The 15,675-nt window shown below is 44.8% G+C and overlaps 1 protein-coding gene and 1 pseudogene across 1 annotated transcript in view; both read left to right on the top strand.

The window, feature by feature from the left end:
* SV2C (synaptic vesicle glycoprotein 2C) overlaps positions 1-15,675 on the top strand; it is a 245,242-nt gene that overhangs the window by 186,858 nt on the left and 42,709 nt on the right. The window lies entirely within an intron of this gene.
* LOC113617616 (G2/mitotic-specific cyclin-B1-like) lies at positions 8,772-10,342 on the top strand (annotated as a pseudogene).

The following is a 15,675-nucleotide window of genomic DNA, read 5'->3' as shown; positions in this document are numbered from 1 at the left end:
GTAAAACTTTAAACTGCTTGTCTGCTGATGGGTGGGGCTGGGTTCCCTCCCTGTTGGTTGTTTGGCCTGAGGCGAGGCAACACTGGAGCCTACCTGGGCTCTTTGGTGGGGCTAATGGTGGACTCTGGGAGGGCGCACGCCAAGGAGTACTTCCCAGAACTTCTGCTCCCAGTGTCCTTGTCCTCATGGTGAGACACAGCCACCCCCTGCCTCTGCGGGAGACCCCCCCAACAGCAGCAGGTGGGTCTGGTTCAGTCTCCTGTGGGGTCACTGCTCCTTCCCCCGGGTCCCAATGCGCACACTACTTTGTGTGTGCCCTCCAAGAGTGGAGTCTCTGATTCCCCCAGTCCTGTCGAAGTCCTGCATCAAATCCCAGTAGCCTTCAAAGTCTGATTCTCTGGGAATTCCTCCTCCCGTTGCCGGACCCCCAGGTTGGGAAGCCTGACGTGGGGCTCAGAACCTTCACTCCAGTGGGTGGACTTCTGTGGGATAAGCGTTCTCCAGTCTGTGCGTCACCCACCAGCAGCTATGGGATTTGATTTTACTGTGGCTGCGCCCCTCCTACCGTCTCACTGTGGCTTCTCCTTTGTCTTTGGATGTGGGGTATCTTTTTTGATGAGTTCCAGTGTCTTTCTGTCGATGATTGTTCAGCAGTTAGTTGTGATTCCAGTGCTCTTGCCAGAGGGAGTGAGCACACGTCCTTCTACTCCGCCATCTTGAACCAGTCTGTCTGGATTTTCACTTTAAACAATACTGATCTCCAACCCTTAATAGCTCCACCTTAGATTCTAACCCTCACTGAGGCTGCTTTGTGCTTTGGCTGCCCCTGGCTGGGTCTCTAGCCCTCAGAGCTGGAGGGCACCCTACCTTTCCAATCTATGTATTTATCCCCCCAGGGCAGGTACCCTGCCAGGTCTAATTTAAGAGTGCAGCAGTTGACTTAGAATGCATGTGAACGACAACCCTGCAGGAAAGAAAAAGCGCAACAACTTTCGTGGGCTTAGCTTTTAGGACAGGGAGTCTGACTTGATTCCAGCTTCCCCTCAGACTTGCAGGTAAAGGTCAGCAGGGAAAAGCCTTTTAAAAGCACCTCATGTCTGTATCCTATGAAGCCAGGGTGCCCCCCAGTGTTGGTTAGGGTTAATCACAGTCTACCATTTCTTAGAACACCCTAGAATGGACAAGGGGTGCATTTTAGCTTTGTAATTTGTGCCTGTCCTGATTTAATGTCAGAAACTTTTCCTTCCTTTGTCACCTCTGGAAACTCAGTCTATCAGAGAGCTCGTGAGGTATTTTTTAAAACTCTGTTTGGTTTGCCTTTGTGCAAACTGGACTCTGATGGAAGGAGAATGTTTCCATGGAAACTCATTTCCCAGCCAGAATACCGCCCACTCCCAAATCTTCTTTTTGATCTGCCTCCCCTTTAAAATGTCACTATGTTCATCTTTTCAAGACCTTCATGAAACTAACAAACACTGGCCAGTTCATATCTTCACCTCGCCCTCAGAAGACAAAGGCATTTATAAAACAAACTTGACCAGCAAATTCCTCCTCGTTACTAAGCTTGTCAGTCTCTAAAATTGCACTTAAACTTCTTCAACCTGCCTCCTACCAAACGAAAATGACTGCTAGACTTCTGAACACCTTTTTTAAAAATCTTCCTTAATCTAACTCTGTATCAAAGCACACCTCCACTTAGCTTATCCAGACGGGTTGTCAGACTTCACACCGACCTCGAGGCATCCGTGGAATTTAGAAACCTCCACAAGCGTTCTTTAGCTACCAAACTTCGAGAGCCCCTGAGTTAAGCAAAGAAATTACTTGCTTTCCCTACTTATCTATTAATCTTATTAATTAACATGTAATCTTATTCAATAATCTCACAATTATTGCTGCCTCTGGGGCTAAATGTTCTTTCTAGCTCCTGTGTGTGTGTGTGTCAGGAGTTTGGCTAGGAGATATACGGTAGAAGGTGAAGTCCTCATTGAGGTCACAAAAGTCAGAACTATCTCTTCTGTAGTTTGAATCCTTAGAAGCAGTAACTCCGGTCTGTGTGGCGGTTCACTGCAGGCTGTAGTTTGTATGTGATGCATCTAGATGGCTGCTAGAGACCAGGGCAGCATAGCATGGTCACGATCAGAAGGGCAACTGCCTCAGGAAATCTCCCTTTGGCAAGGAGGAATGGCCTGCGTTTCCCTAGTCCCCAGGGTTAGGAACTCCCTCTTCAGGAGTTACCTTTGTCCGGGAGAGCTTGGCCAAGAGAGTGGAAGGAGCTTCAGTATGGAACCTGAGCCCTGCCTGGCCTTTGATCACCTCTGCTGTTAAAAGCAAAAAGAATGTTGTCTGTTCAGACACAACCAGTTGACATAGTGCTAAGCCCAAAGCAATACAGTCTGAAGGCTTCCAAATCAGATTAGTTTATAAAGTATCTAGTCCTATGCCTGGAGCTTTGGTATATTACTGATAATGTAATCTTGCTCCTGTTGTCATCTGACCACTCTTTGTTAAATTGAGGTTGTAATTTACACACAAAAAGATTCCTCTTAAGTGTGCCCTTCTACGGATTTTGACAATTGTATACATCCATGTAACCACCACCCAAATCAAGATAAATGGGGTATTATACCCATTTTCAGTCAGCCCCTCCACTCCCCACCCCAAAGTCAACCACTGTTCTGATTTCTATAGCCAAAGATTAGTTCTGCCCATTCCTGAATTTCACAGAAGTCAAGTATAGAACTTTCTGGCTTCTTTAACTCAGCATAATGTTTTAAAAATTCATTGATAAATTCATAATGTTGCATGTATCAGTAGTTCATTCCTTTTTATTGTAAAATAGAATCTCTGTATATAGATTCACATAATGTGTTCCTCCATTCTCCCATTGATGGACATTTGAGTTGCCTGCAGTTTTATGTGGGGCTTTTTTGGGGTGAGGAGAGGGGTTAATTTTAATTTTCCTAAAGGCTGCTTTCTGACCATTTTTTTTAATATAAATTTATTTGTTTTATTTATTTTTATTTTTGGCCGCATTGGGTCTTCGTTGCTATGCGGGGGCTACTTTTCGTTGTAGTGTGTGGGCTTCTCATTGCGGTGGCTTCTCTTATTGCGGAGCACGGGCTCTAGGCACACGGGCTTCAGTAGTTGTGGCTCGGGGGCTCTAGAGCGCAGGCTCAGTAATTGTGGTGCACGGGCCCAGTTGCTCCGCAGCATGTGGGATCTTCCCGGACCAGGGCTTGAACCCGTGTCCCCTGCATTGGCAGGCAGATTCTTAACCACTGCGCCACCAGGGAAGCCCTCTCTGACCATTTTTATACAAGTCTTTTGAGCAGCTTCAGCTCTGCTTACACTTTCATTTCTCTTCGATAAATACCCAGGAGTAGGATTTCTGGATCACAGGGTAGACGTGTGTTTAATTTTTTAAGAAACTAAAGTTGTACCATTTTACACTCTCACCAGTAATGTCTGAGAGTTCCAGTTGCCCCACATCGTTGCCAGCCCTAGGTGGGCATGGAATGGTGTCTCACTGTGGTTTTAATTTGCATGACCCTGAAGACCAATGATGTTGAACAATGGTAATTCAGTGCTAAGGCTGATTTTTTTTTTTAATCTTCAGTTTTTAAATCTATAAAGGGGGTTGTAGCCACGTCCCACTGGAGCCTAAGATGAGTATGTTATCTGAGCATATCTGAAAGGCTGGTCATTGCGTGCCCATAGGGACTCTGCTTAGGGCAGGAGGAGCCCCCTGGGATACAAGGAGCTCAAGATAGGAAAAAGGGAATCTTGATACTGTATTCAGCAGGTAGACAAAAGGGGAGTCACTCATGGGCAAGTTCAAAACGGAATGGGGAGAGTGGAAAGGTTGAGGCTGGAGTAAAGCATTTCGTTGTTGAGGTGGACTTACTGAGCCATCCTCCAGGACACTGGAAAATGAAGCAGCAGGGTTTGAGGAGGAGATCAGGCAGAAGGGAAGAAAAGGTGAGTCATTACGGATGATGGCTGTGAGTGCTGAGAGAAGGTAGTGAACTTTGGTGATGGTGATATCATGGGGCTGGATGAGGCATGGGAACAGAGAGGTGGACCCCAGGACGCAGGCGCTGAGACGACCTGAAGAGAATACATGTTTCCCAGAGTTCTGAGTGCAGGTCTTTGGAACCCAGTGTGGCCCCTCCTGCTGAGTGGCCCCGGCTCTGCTAGAGTGACCTTGTTGGGTCAGGTGGTTAAAGGTGCTTCTACTAATGGCACTGTTTCCCCATCCCTGAGGATTAGCAGGGAATTTTAAGAGCAAACTTTCCCACACTATGAAACAAGAACACAAATGCTACAGGAAGTAGATCGTTATTACCTTTTTTTTTGGTAATAAGCATTTATATGCTGCAGGTGTTATCAGAAAGCATTTGGTGGAGAATGCAGCCCTCTACCAAAACCCCAGGGGGAAAAAACATTCCTTTGTTCTTCTTATTGTGTGCCACCTTTACTTGTTCTTTAGGGTGTGTTTAAAAGCATATGAGGGGGCTTCCCTGGTGGCGCAGTGGTTGAGAGTCCGCCTGCCGATGCTGGGGACACGGGTTCGTGCCCCGGTCCGGGAAGATCCCACGTGCCGCGGAGCAACTAAGCCCGTGCACCACAACTACTGAGCCTGCGCTCTAGAGCCCGCAAGCCACAACTACTGAGCCCACATGCCTAGAGCCCGTGCTCCGCAACAAGAGAAGGCACTGCAATGAGGAGCCCGTGCAGCACAACGAGGAGTAGCAACGAAGACCCAACACAGCCAAAAATAATAAATTAATTAAATAAATAAATTTATTTTTTAAAAAAAGAAAAAAAAGCATAGGAGTAGAAAAAAATGGCAACCCCTGTAGATCAATTTCATAGCCAAAAAAAAAATCAAAAGAGCTTAAAACTTAATAACAAAACCTAACAGAAAAACAAAATGTGTTCATACAGGAATAAAATCTAAAGTCTTCTGAAGTCTTGTTTCCAAACCTTTGTCTGAAAACAAGTTTTAAAATATCCTTATTATCTCTATCAATTTTGAGTACTTGTGCCACAGATGGGCACAATGACTAGTTTACAGGAGGATCTCATCCTGGGCACTATTGACATTTGGGCTGGATAATTCTTTGGGGGTGGAAGGAGCTGCCCTGTGCATTATAAAATATTTAGCAGCATCCCTGGCCTCTGCCCACTAGATGCCAGTAGTAACCCTCCTCCCCCAAGCTCATGGTAATAAAAAAATGTCTACAGACATTGCCAAATGTCTCCTAAGATATGATTACCATATTTAGCAAATAAAAATGCAACTAGGATGCCTAGTTACATGTGAATTTTATAGACCCACAGACATAGAAAACAAACTTATGATTACCAAGGGGGAAAGGGATAAATTAGGAGGTTGGGATTAATTTATACATCCTACTATATATAAAGTAGATAACCAACGAGGACCTACTGTATAGCACAGGGAACTATACTCAATATTTTGTAATAAACTATAAGGGAAAAGAATCTGAAAAAGAATAGATATATATTTATGTATAACTGAATCACTGTGCTGTACACCTGAAACTAACACAACATTGTAAATCAACTATACTTGAATTTTTAAAAAGTGAATGTCAGATAAACAGCAAATAATTTTTAGTGTAAGTATGTCCCAAATAGTGCATGGGACATACTTTTTTTTTCTTTTTAATTTATTTATTTTTGGCTGCGTTGGGTCTTTCTTGCTGCGTGAGTGCTTTCTCTAGTTGTGGTGAGCGGGGGCTACTCTTCGTTGCGGTGCGCAGGCTTCTCATTGCGGTGGCTTCTCTTGTTGCGGAGCACGGGCTCCAGGCGCACGGGCTTCAGTAGTTGTGGCATGTGGGCTCAGTAGTTGTGGCTCGCGGGCTCTAGAGCACAGGCTCAGTAGTTGTGGCGCACGGGCTTAGTTGCTCCGCAGCATGTGGGATCTTCCCGGAACAGGGCTGGAACCCTTGTCCCCTGCATTGGCAGGCAGATTCTTAACCACTGTGCCACCAGGGAAGTCTGCATGGGACATACGTATACTAAGGATTTTTTAGTTCGAATATGACTGGTGACCTGATTTTATGTGGCCACCCTGCGGTGGGGGATCGGGGTGGCAGGGAAAGCAGGATCGTTGATGCGTTAAACAAGATGATGTGCGTGAGGTACCTGGCACATGGTGAGTGTACTATAAATATTCTGGGAATCTGCTACAGGCCTTGAATGCACTTATCTGTATCCCTCCTGGAGGCTGCAGTTGGAAGCTCAAAGCTTCCTGTCCTTTACCACAACTGTAATCGGAGTGGGCTGCGCCATCATGAGGAGAAAGGGAGCCCACGTGTGAATCTGTAAGCACTGGTACTAGCGTTCTGGTTAAAGCTGGTTTTATAGCTGCTCTCCTGGAGCAGCAGTCTGCCTGTGCTCTAGTGCTCTGTCACCGTGGGCTCCCTGAGTTTTTACATCATTTCTCTTAAGTAGCAGCCAGAGAAGGTGATGTTGAGTGAAAAACTGCTGCGCTTGTCCCGGACTCAGTCACTCTGGGTTCGATTTTTCTGGCGCCGCAGCCCTAGAAAACCATTCTCTGGGATGCACCAGGACCAATCATTTCCACAGTGGGTAGCAGTGAGGACCTTCTTTCTGGGCCAAGATTAATGACCCAAGCAATCAGCCTTTCCAGAGAGCAAAGGTGAAATGTAACTCTGGGTAGATGCCTGACATTTTGAAACAAAGGGAAAGGGGGTGGGGGCGAGTGAGGAGAAATAGCATTTGTATGTCTCACGCAGGGTCATAAATCAGGATGGGCAAGAGTGAACTGGGTTTCTGCCAACAATTGAACTGATTTGGGTTCCTATGTTCTATTTTCAAACAATCTGTATGAAACATGCTTTAAAGACATGAGAAGTGCCCCTTTGAGTTACGTATTGGTATATGAACTCTTGAGAGTTTTACTTTTCCAAAAGGAAATCCAGTTCGTGTGGGGGAAGTCTTAAGTCTGTCCACGAGAAAGTACATTCGTTGCTCTAGAGGGAAGCCAAACTATAACATTAGAAACTGGGGGAAATGAAGAAGTATTGGCAAAGTGTACAAACTTTCAGTTGTAAGTTGAATAAGTTCCAGGGATCTAATATGACCATAGTTCTGTGTGTGTTAGAGTGACAACAGATAAATAATTCTGTATTGTATACTTGAAATTTGTGGAGTAGATCTTAAATGTGGGTTGGTGTATATGTGTATTAACTTGATTATGATCATCATTTCACAAGCTATATATATATATCAAATCATCACACTGTACACCTTAAACGGGTACATTTTAAAATTGTCCATCATACCTCAATAAAGCTTGAAAAAACAAAAAGACAACAATTGTAAAGACTTCCTTGGTGGTCCAGTGGTTAAGACTCTGCACTTTCACTGCCTGCGGGGGCTTGAGTTTGATCCCTGGTTGGGGAACTAAGATCCCACATGCCATGTGGTGCGACCAAGAAATAAAAAAATTTTTTAAAAATCGTAAAGAGTTCCAACATATTTCAAAATACCACCATGCATGATCTCCCACCACAAGGAAATTCGGCTAGAAATCAGTTACCAAAACAAAACTCCATATATTTGGAAATTAGGAAATATAATGATATGTTTCCAAAAAGTCACTTTTGAAGGTATTAGGCAAATACTCTGATTTTAAAGGAATCCAAGAACAGGTTACTTATTGATTAACTAATAAGCATTTGTCGAGTGACTACTCTTTGCCACGTTTTGTACTAAAGATGAATAAGACGTGGCCCCTGCCCTCCAGGAAGAGACTTGCCGATGAATGATTACTCTCTGCTGCGGCTTTTCTCTGTGTCAGGCACCATGCTAAGGGCTGTGGGAATTCACAGGATCCCAAGATAGCTCAGTGGGGGAAGTGAATACTTGTTAATGTGTCTGGAAGAATTTACAGAGGATGTTCCTCTCTACTTGGTGAAAAGAAGACTGAAGCTTAGGAGTTCTCCAAACTGACGAGGATGGGGAAGGGTAAAGATGTAAAGATGTTGCACAGCAGGTAGCAAAGATTGGAAGGAGGGATTTCTGAGGAATGAGGCTGGAGAGATGGGCAGGAGCCAGGTCTTGGAGGGCCCTGTGGTCACACTAAAGAATCTGAACTTTATCCTGAAGGGCCAGTGGAGAACCACTAAAAGGTTTCAAGCTAGTAAGTGAGTTTGTGATTCCGTTTTTCTTATGGAAAGATCTCTTGAAGGTACATGGAAGATAGATTAGACTAGGCAGGTTGGAAGCTGGTTGGAAACTCTGTTAAAGAGAGGTGGTATTCAAATAACAAATGCTGGCAAGGGTGTGGAGAGAACCGTACACTGTTGGTGGGCCTGTAGATTGGTGCAGCCACTGTGGAAAACAGTACTTCCCTGGTGGTGCAGTGGATAAGACTCCATGCTCCCAGTGCAGGGGGGCCAGGTCTGACCCCTGGTCAGGGAACTAGATCCCACATGCATGCTGCAACTGAGAATTTGCATGCCACAACTAAGGAGCCCGCCTGCCGCAACTAAGGAGCCCATGTGCTGCAACTAAGGAGCTGGTGAGCCACAACTAAGGAGCCCGCTGGCCGCAACTAAGACCCAGTGCAAACAAATGAATAAATAACTACTAAAAAAAAAAGAAGGAAAACTGAAAATGGAACCACCATATGACCCAGCAATTCCACTCTTGGGTATATATCTGAAGAAAAAAACGAAAACAACTACTTCAAAAAGGTACATGAGGGAATGGCTCTTGGCCTGCGGTGGGTTCAAGGTCCCCGGCTGGTCTGGGGCTCCCGTGCTCTGCTTCTCCCCACTGAGCTGCTGCCTGGTGCAGAGGACGCCATGGCGCTCTGGATCACCAGGATGAGCTGCTAAGGACGGTGAACAAACGCGGCTCTCCTGGCTCGCTGTGTCTCCTCTCCCTATCTCGCCTGCTGGAGTTCCCCTGGCAGGAGTGGACCGGGACAGATCTGGGGGGAGGATGGCAGTCAGTGGGCCCCTAAAATGGTGGGAGAGTTTGGGGTGCAGACGGATGGAGAGAGGAAGAACACGAAAATTAATGCTGAAAATAAGGCGAAGGTCAGTATGGCAGGCACAAAGCGCGTGCCTGTGGCCACTGTTGCAACCTCTAAGCCCGGGCTGAGGCCAAGGACAGCTCTTGGAGACATCGGCAACAAAGTCAGTGAACAGCCACAGGCCAAACTACCCCTGAAAAAGGAAGCAAAAACTTTAGGTGCTGGAAAAGTTATTGCTAAAAATCTACCAAAACCTCTGGAAAAGGCTCCTATACCTGTGCCGGAGCCCCCAGCGGAGCTGGATCTGGAGCCAGAGCCAGAACCCGAGCCTGTTAAAGCAGAGAAACTTCCCCCTGAGCCTATTTTGGTTGATACTCCCTCTCCAAGCCCCATGGAAACATCTGTCTGTGCCCCTGCAGGAGAATATGTGTGTCGGGCTTTCTCTGATGTAATTCTTACAGTGAGTGATGTGGGTGCAGAAGATGGAGCGGATCCAAACCTTTGTAGTGAATATGTAAAAGATATCTATGCTTATCTGAGACAACTGGAGGAAGAGGAAGCAGTCAGACCAAAATACCTACTGGGTCGTGAAATCACTGGAAACATGAGAGCCATCCTAACTGACTGGCTAGTGCAGGTTCAAGTGAAATTCACTTACTCCAGGAGACCATGTACATGACTGTTTCCATTATTGACCAGTTCATGCAGGATAGTTGTGTGCCCAAGAAGATGCTGCAGCTGGTTGGTGTCACTGCCATGTTTATTGCAAAAGCAAATACGAGGAAATGTACCCTCCAGAAATTGGTGACTTTGCCTTTGTGACTGACAACACCTACACTAAGTACCAAATCAGACAGATGGAAATGAAGATTCTAAGAGCTTTAAATTTTAGTCTGGGTCGCCCTCTACCCCTGCATTTCCTTAGGAGAGCATCTAAGATTGGAGAGGTTGATGCTGAGCTACAAACTTTGGCCAAATATCTGTTGGAACTATGTTGGACTACGATATGGTGCACTTTCCTCCTTCTCAGGTTGCAGTGGGAGCTTTTTGTTTAGCACTGAAAATTCTTGATGATGGTGGATGGACACCAACTCTACAGCATTACCTGTCATACACGGTCAACAATCGCTTCTTGTTGTTATGCAACACCTGGCTAAGAATATAGTCATGGTGAATCGTGGGCTTACAAAGCACATGACTATCAAGAACAAGTAGGCCACATCTAAGCATGCTAAGATCAGCACTCTAGCACAGCTGAATTCTGCACTCGTTCAAGATTTAGCCAAGGCTGTGGCAAAGGCTTAACTTGTGAACTTTGGAATACTATAATATCTGCAAATAAAATTGGCACCATGTGCCATCTGTACATATTTTAAAAAAAAAGGTACATGCACCCCAATGTACATAGTATCATTATTTACAATAGCCAAGATATGGAAGCAACCTAAGTGTTCATCAACAGATGACTCGATGTAGATGTGGTATATGTACACAACGGAATACTACGGAGCCATAAGAAAAAGAATGAGATTTTGCCATTTGCAACAATGGATTTGGAGGGTATTATGCTTAGTGAAATAGGTCAGAGAAAGGCAAATACTATATTATAATCAATTATATGTTGAATCTAAAAAATGAAACAAACTAGTGAATATAACAAAATAGAAACAGACATAGATATAGAGAACAAACTAACGGTTACCAGTGGGCAGAGGGAAGGGTGGAGGGGCAAGATAGGGGTAGCAGATTAAGAGATACAAACCACTATGTCTAAGATAAATAAGCTACAGGGATATATTTTATAGCACAGCACAGGGAATATAGCCAATATTTTATAATAACTATAAATGGAGGATAGCCTTTAAAAATTGTGAATCACTGTGTTGTATACCTGAAACATATAATATTGTACATCAGCTATTCCTAATAAAATTAACACACGTTGTTCCCAGAAGAGAAAAACAGGAGATATTAAAATCATTTAACCACAGGGCATTTCCCAGTCAGAGGAGAAGAAAGCCAAAGCACTGGCACCAGGTCCTGAGGCCCCTGCTGGGTCAAGCAGACCCCGCTGTTGCTGGACCATGGAGAGATCCAAGGCTCAGGACTCAGGGCAGTATCCATGACACACATACTTCAGTATTGCAGAAGTGGGCGCAGCCCTACAGATCCATGCCCTCTGCGCATCAGCCCCGTTAGGGTGAGCTGAACGAGGGATGAGGGCCTGGCCTAAAGCAGAGGTGGAAAGAAAGGAACACGTTTGGGAGAAATACAGAAAATAACATCATATTCTCAGTGATTGACTAGACACCGGGAGGGAAGAGAGTAGAGGCTGGCTTCCACATTCCTGGTCTGGAAGGCTGTGAGGAAGGAAGGTTGAGCATCTCCACCCGGGCTGGGGCCTTTCATGAAGCATCCTATGACCACAAACACCACAAAGATCAGAAGGCTGTTCTCTGGGTGGGTTTAAACTGGATACAAGTGAGCAATATCCAGCTATGGGGCTAATGGAGTGGACTTCTCCAGACTCATGTTTCCACCCACTGTGCCTGGAAGCAGGGTGTGATGTCCCCTTCCTTGAGCTCCCAGGTCATTGTGATCGCATGCATTTCCTAGCCTGTTAGAATGGAATTTTTTTGACATAAATGACAAAACTCTATGGGCCATTTTGGGCCTGAATCATGAGCTAAGCAGCTGTTTCGCTTGTCAAGCGTTAAACGATTTGTTCTGGATCAGAGGCTACAAGGCAAGAAATGGGGCTAGAAAAACAGGAGCAGGTAGAGAGGTCAACAGTTAGTGGAGATGTATGAGTGCGACCTTTGGCACCAGCAACAAAGAACACTCAGGCTGACCTCTGTTGTCATAACACGGGAAATACTACAGCCCCTTCCTCATCCCCACCCTGGGGAGAAAAACTTTCTTCTAAGAGTGGATTCCATGAGCATTTCTGTGCTCTGTCATTAAAAATCTGCTGGAAATGAAGAGAGAGCTTTTACTGGTCATGAGCAAACTCTTGCTGACACCATGTGCAAAGAACGAAGAGATCTTCGTCTGGAATAGAATAGGGATCATGAAGTTGTATGGAGCACTGTTTAGAAAAAAATAGTTTTTTAGGGCTTCCCTGGTGGCGTGGTGGTTGACAGTCCTCATGCCGATGCAGGGGACACGGGTTCGTGCCCCGGTCCGGGAAGATCCCACATGCCACGGAGCGGCTGGGCCCGTGAGCCATGGACGCTGAGCCTGCGCGTCCGGAGCCTGTGCTCCGCAACGGGAGAGACCACAACAGTGAGAGGCCCGCGTATCACAAAAAATATATATATATATATTTTTAAGGACAGCTGATTTGAAAGCAGATTGACTGATTTGCTAATATGGAAAATAAGTATCATTTTGCTACAAGTTCTCTACCAACCTTTGGGCACTTGTGTCAGTACAAATTGTGGTTTACAAGTTTGTTTTGTTCTGTTCAATTTTGAAAGTGTTCCATTTCTTACCATGGATCTATACTCAGGAGAGGTTTTCCTGTGGCTTCATCTGGTCCAGGCACAAGATCTTAGAATCAGAGAGAACCTGAGCCCCAGAAATGGCTTTAGAGTCTATCAGTCCAACTTTCTACCTAATGTAAGAATTCCCAATATTTATTTTTGTTTGCTTTTCAGTTTCCTAAAACGATGCCTGTTCACAAAATGAACATAGTTGATTTATTATTATTCATCCATGGACATTAGCTTATGTAAGAGTTTATATATTAATATAAGTCTACAAAACATATACAGTTCCTTTTTTTTTTTTTTTTTTATGTGGTACATGGGCCTCTCACTGTTGTGGCCTCTCCCGTTGCGGAGCACAGGCTCCGGACGCACAGGCTCAGCGGCCGTGGCTCACGGGCCCAGCCGCTCCGCGGCATGTGGGATCTTCCCGGACCGGGGCATGAATCCGTGTCCCCTGCATCGGCAGGCGGACTCTCAACCACTGCGCCACCAGGGAAGCCCTATACAGTTCCTTTTAAATAAATATTTATGTGTGTAAAACAGAGAAGGAAAGTTAATGCATGCCTATATGTGCTATAAGATAATAAATATGAATATATTCAGTGTGTATTTACAGAGTAATGAGCTGCCTTTATATGCATTTATAAGCTTCATTTGTATATGGTCAAAATTTGACTATCCTATAGGCTATTGTGGTATATATTTATAGAAAAATTTTTGATAAAATTTCAATTGACCTACATTATTATTATTTATTATTATTTTGGCTGCATTGGGTCTTCGTTGCTGTGTGCAGCCTTTCTCTAGTTGTGGTGAGTGGGGGCTACTCTTCCTTGTGGTGCTCAGGCTTCTCATTGTGGGGGCTTCTCTTGTTGGAAAGCATGGGCTGTAGGCCTGTGGGTTTTAGTAATTACGGCACACGGGCTCAGTAGTTGTGGCTCATGGGCTCTAGAGCGCAGGCTCAGTAGTTGTGGCACACAGGCTTAGTTGCTCCACGACATGTGGGATCTTCCCAGACCAGGGCTCGAGCCCGTGTCCCCTTCATTGGCAGATGGATTCTTAACCACTGCACCACCAGGGAAGTCCTTGACCTACATAGTCATAGTACTAGTACTATATTATTGTCTGTCTACAAAAGAAAATTCCAAAGGACCTTTGTTTAAATCAGACACACACACACATCTCTCTCTCTCTCTCTCTCTCTCTCTCTCTCTCTCTCAAACACACACACACACACACACACACTTTATGCTGTCAGCTTTTTTCAAACCCTTGGACTCATTTCTGTCAGGGAAGCTTGGGAAGCACCGTGCTTGAATGAGTCTTACATGCTTTTACCAGGAACTCTTTCTGGAAAGGTCCTCTCATTCTTTCTTTTCATATCTGGAGCACTCACAGCAGATAAACCCTGAAAAATAAGCCCATAAATTTCTGCGTTTCAAAAGCCACCAGGCAGTGTGCTTCTTCAAAAGTGTGGTTAGGATCACAAGTCAGAATCAGGAACCAGAAGCATAATGTGACTTCCTCCTGCTGTTGACTCTGGCTCTGTGCATTCCAAATGGTAGGACCAGAGCTTAGAAACAGAAATAGAGAAACCAGCAAGAAAGGTCAGCTTGTGGCCTAGGCCTGCTCTTAGAGACAGACGACTACGACAGTTAGTTGCACCCTCTCCCTGGGGTGTGTAATTCCAGTTGAATTGGCCCTCACTTCTTGAATGCATGATTTTGTGCTGCAGACAGATCCCCACGAGCTCTGTGTGTGTGATTTCTTTGTGTATCACTGTTGGCAATAGCGCTTGTGCCATTACCGCTCAAGATGCAACTGGCCTTGGCCTGAGAATCCAAAATCAGACTGACTATAGAGATACAGGTTTACAGATGAAAGATCTGTGAATATCATTTTCTTTCCCACCCAGAGACACCGAGGCACTTCCTCACTGCTCTCCATAAATGAGTCCTGTAGTGTCAATGTTAAGATTCGTCAGGGTCAGAATTAACAACGTTAGTTTAGTTCTGAAAGTTGTATATGGATGCTAAATACTGTCACAGTTATCATTCCAGTTTCCTTATCTCCTCTCTTTTCCCATCAGACCTTACATTTCAGAAAAATCAAAGGCTTGCAACTCTTTGAAAAGGTTTTTTCCCCCTCTGAGTACAAAGTAATCCAAGGTGATACAAAACTCAAAAATTAAATAATGCCAAAGCGAAAGGCCCCTAATAGTTCCCACCCGCTACCTTGAATAACCATGTAAAATAGTTGAGTATCTCTCCCTCCCACTTGTTTTCTAGATATAATGATATAGTTTATGTGTATATAAAAATGAAATCACTACTATTTACATTGGTTTGAAAAGATTTTTTCCTCACTGAGCATGTTACTTGGACAGTTTCCAAATCAGTTCAGAAAAATCTACCTCACTTTTTTGCCAATAGTTACACTGTCTTCTATAGCATGGCTGTACCATAGTTTGTTTGTTTGTTTGTTTGTTTGTTTTTGCGGTACGCGGGCCTCTCACTGTTGTGGACTCTCCCGTTGCGGAGCACAGGCTCCGGACGTGCAGGCTCAGCGGCCATGGCTCATGGGCCCAGCCGCTCCGCGGCATGTGGGATCTTCCCGGACCGGGGCACGAACCCATGTCCCCTGCATTGGCAGGCGGACTCTCAACCACTGCGCCACCAGGGAAGCCCCTGTACCATAGTTTATTTACCTATTCTCTTCACCTTGCTTTTCCCCCCCTTTTTTTAACAACTGAGAAGAAGGTGAAACATGTCTGCTGATATTGGCCACAAGGACTGTCCAGCTGCACCTGGTTGAATCTTATGGAGCACAGATAATACTAGATGTGTGACAACCTGAGTTTCTAGCTGAGGATTAATGTTTCATGCTGATTAGATAGTACTTATATTTTAAACCAGTGACAGGTTGAGGGGATAACATTTTATTTCTATAGGAATAAAAGCAGAAATTCGTCTGATCATTGTTCCCTTCCTAAGCTTGTTGGCCACTTGAGAAAATGTATTGGGAGCCACTTTTCCAAAGAGAATTTTAGTTGGCTATGTGCCTTGTGGGTGAAGACCACTGACACAGAAATATAGGTGATTTATGTTTTAGCTATTGAAAACTGATCTCACCTATAGTATTTATTTT

Source organism: Aethalodelphis obliquidens, unplaced genomic scaffold, assembly GCF_003676395.1.
Source record: "Aethalodelphis obliquidens isolate GAN/ISIS:26980383/991018 unplaced genomic scaffold, ASM367639v1 scaffold4, whole genome shotgun sequence".
Taxonomy (NCBI): Eukaryota; Metazoa; Chordata; class Mammalia; order Artiodactyla; family Delphinidae; genus Aethalodelphis; species Aethalodelphis obliquidens.
This window is presented reverse-complemented; position numbering and strand designations above follow the sequence as displayed.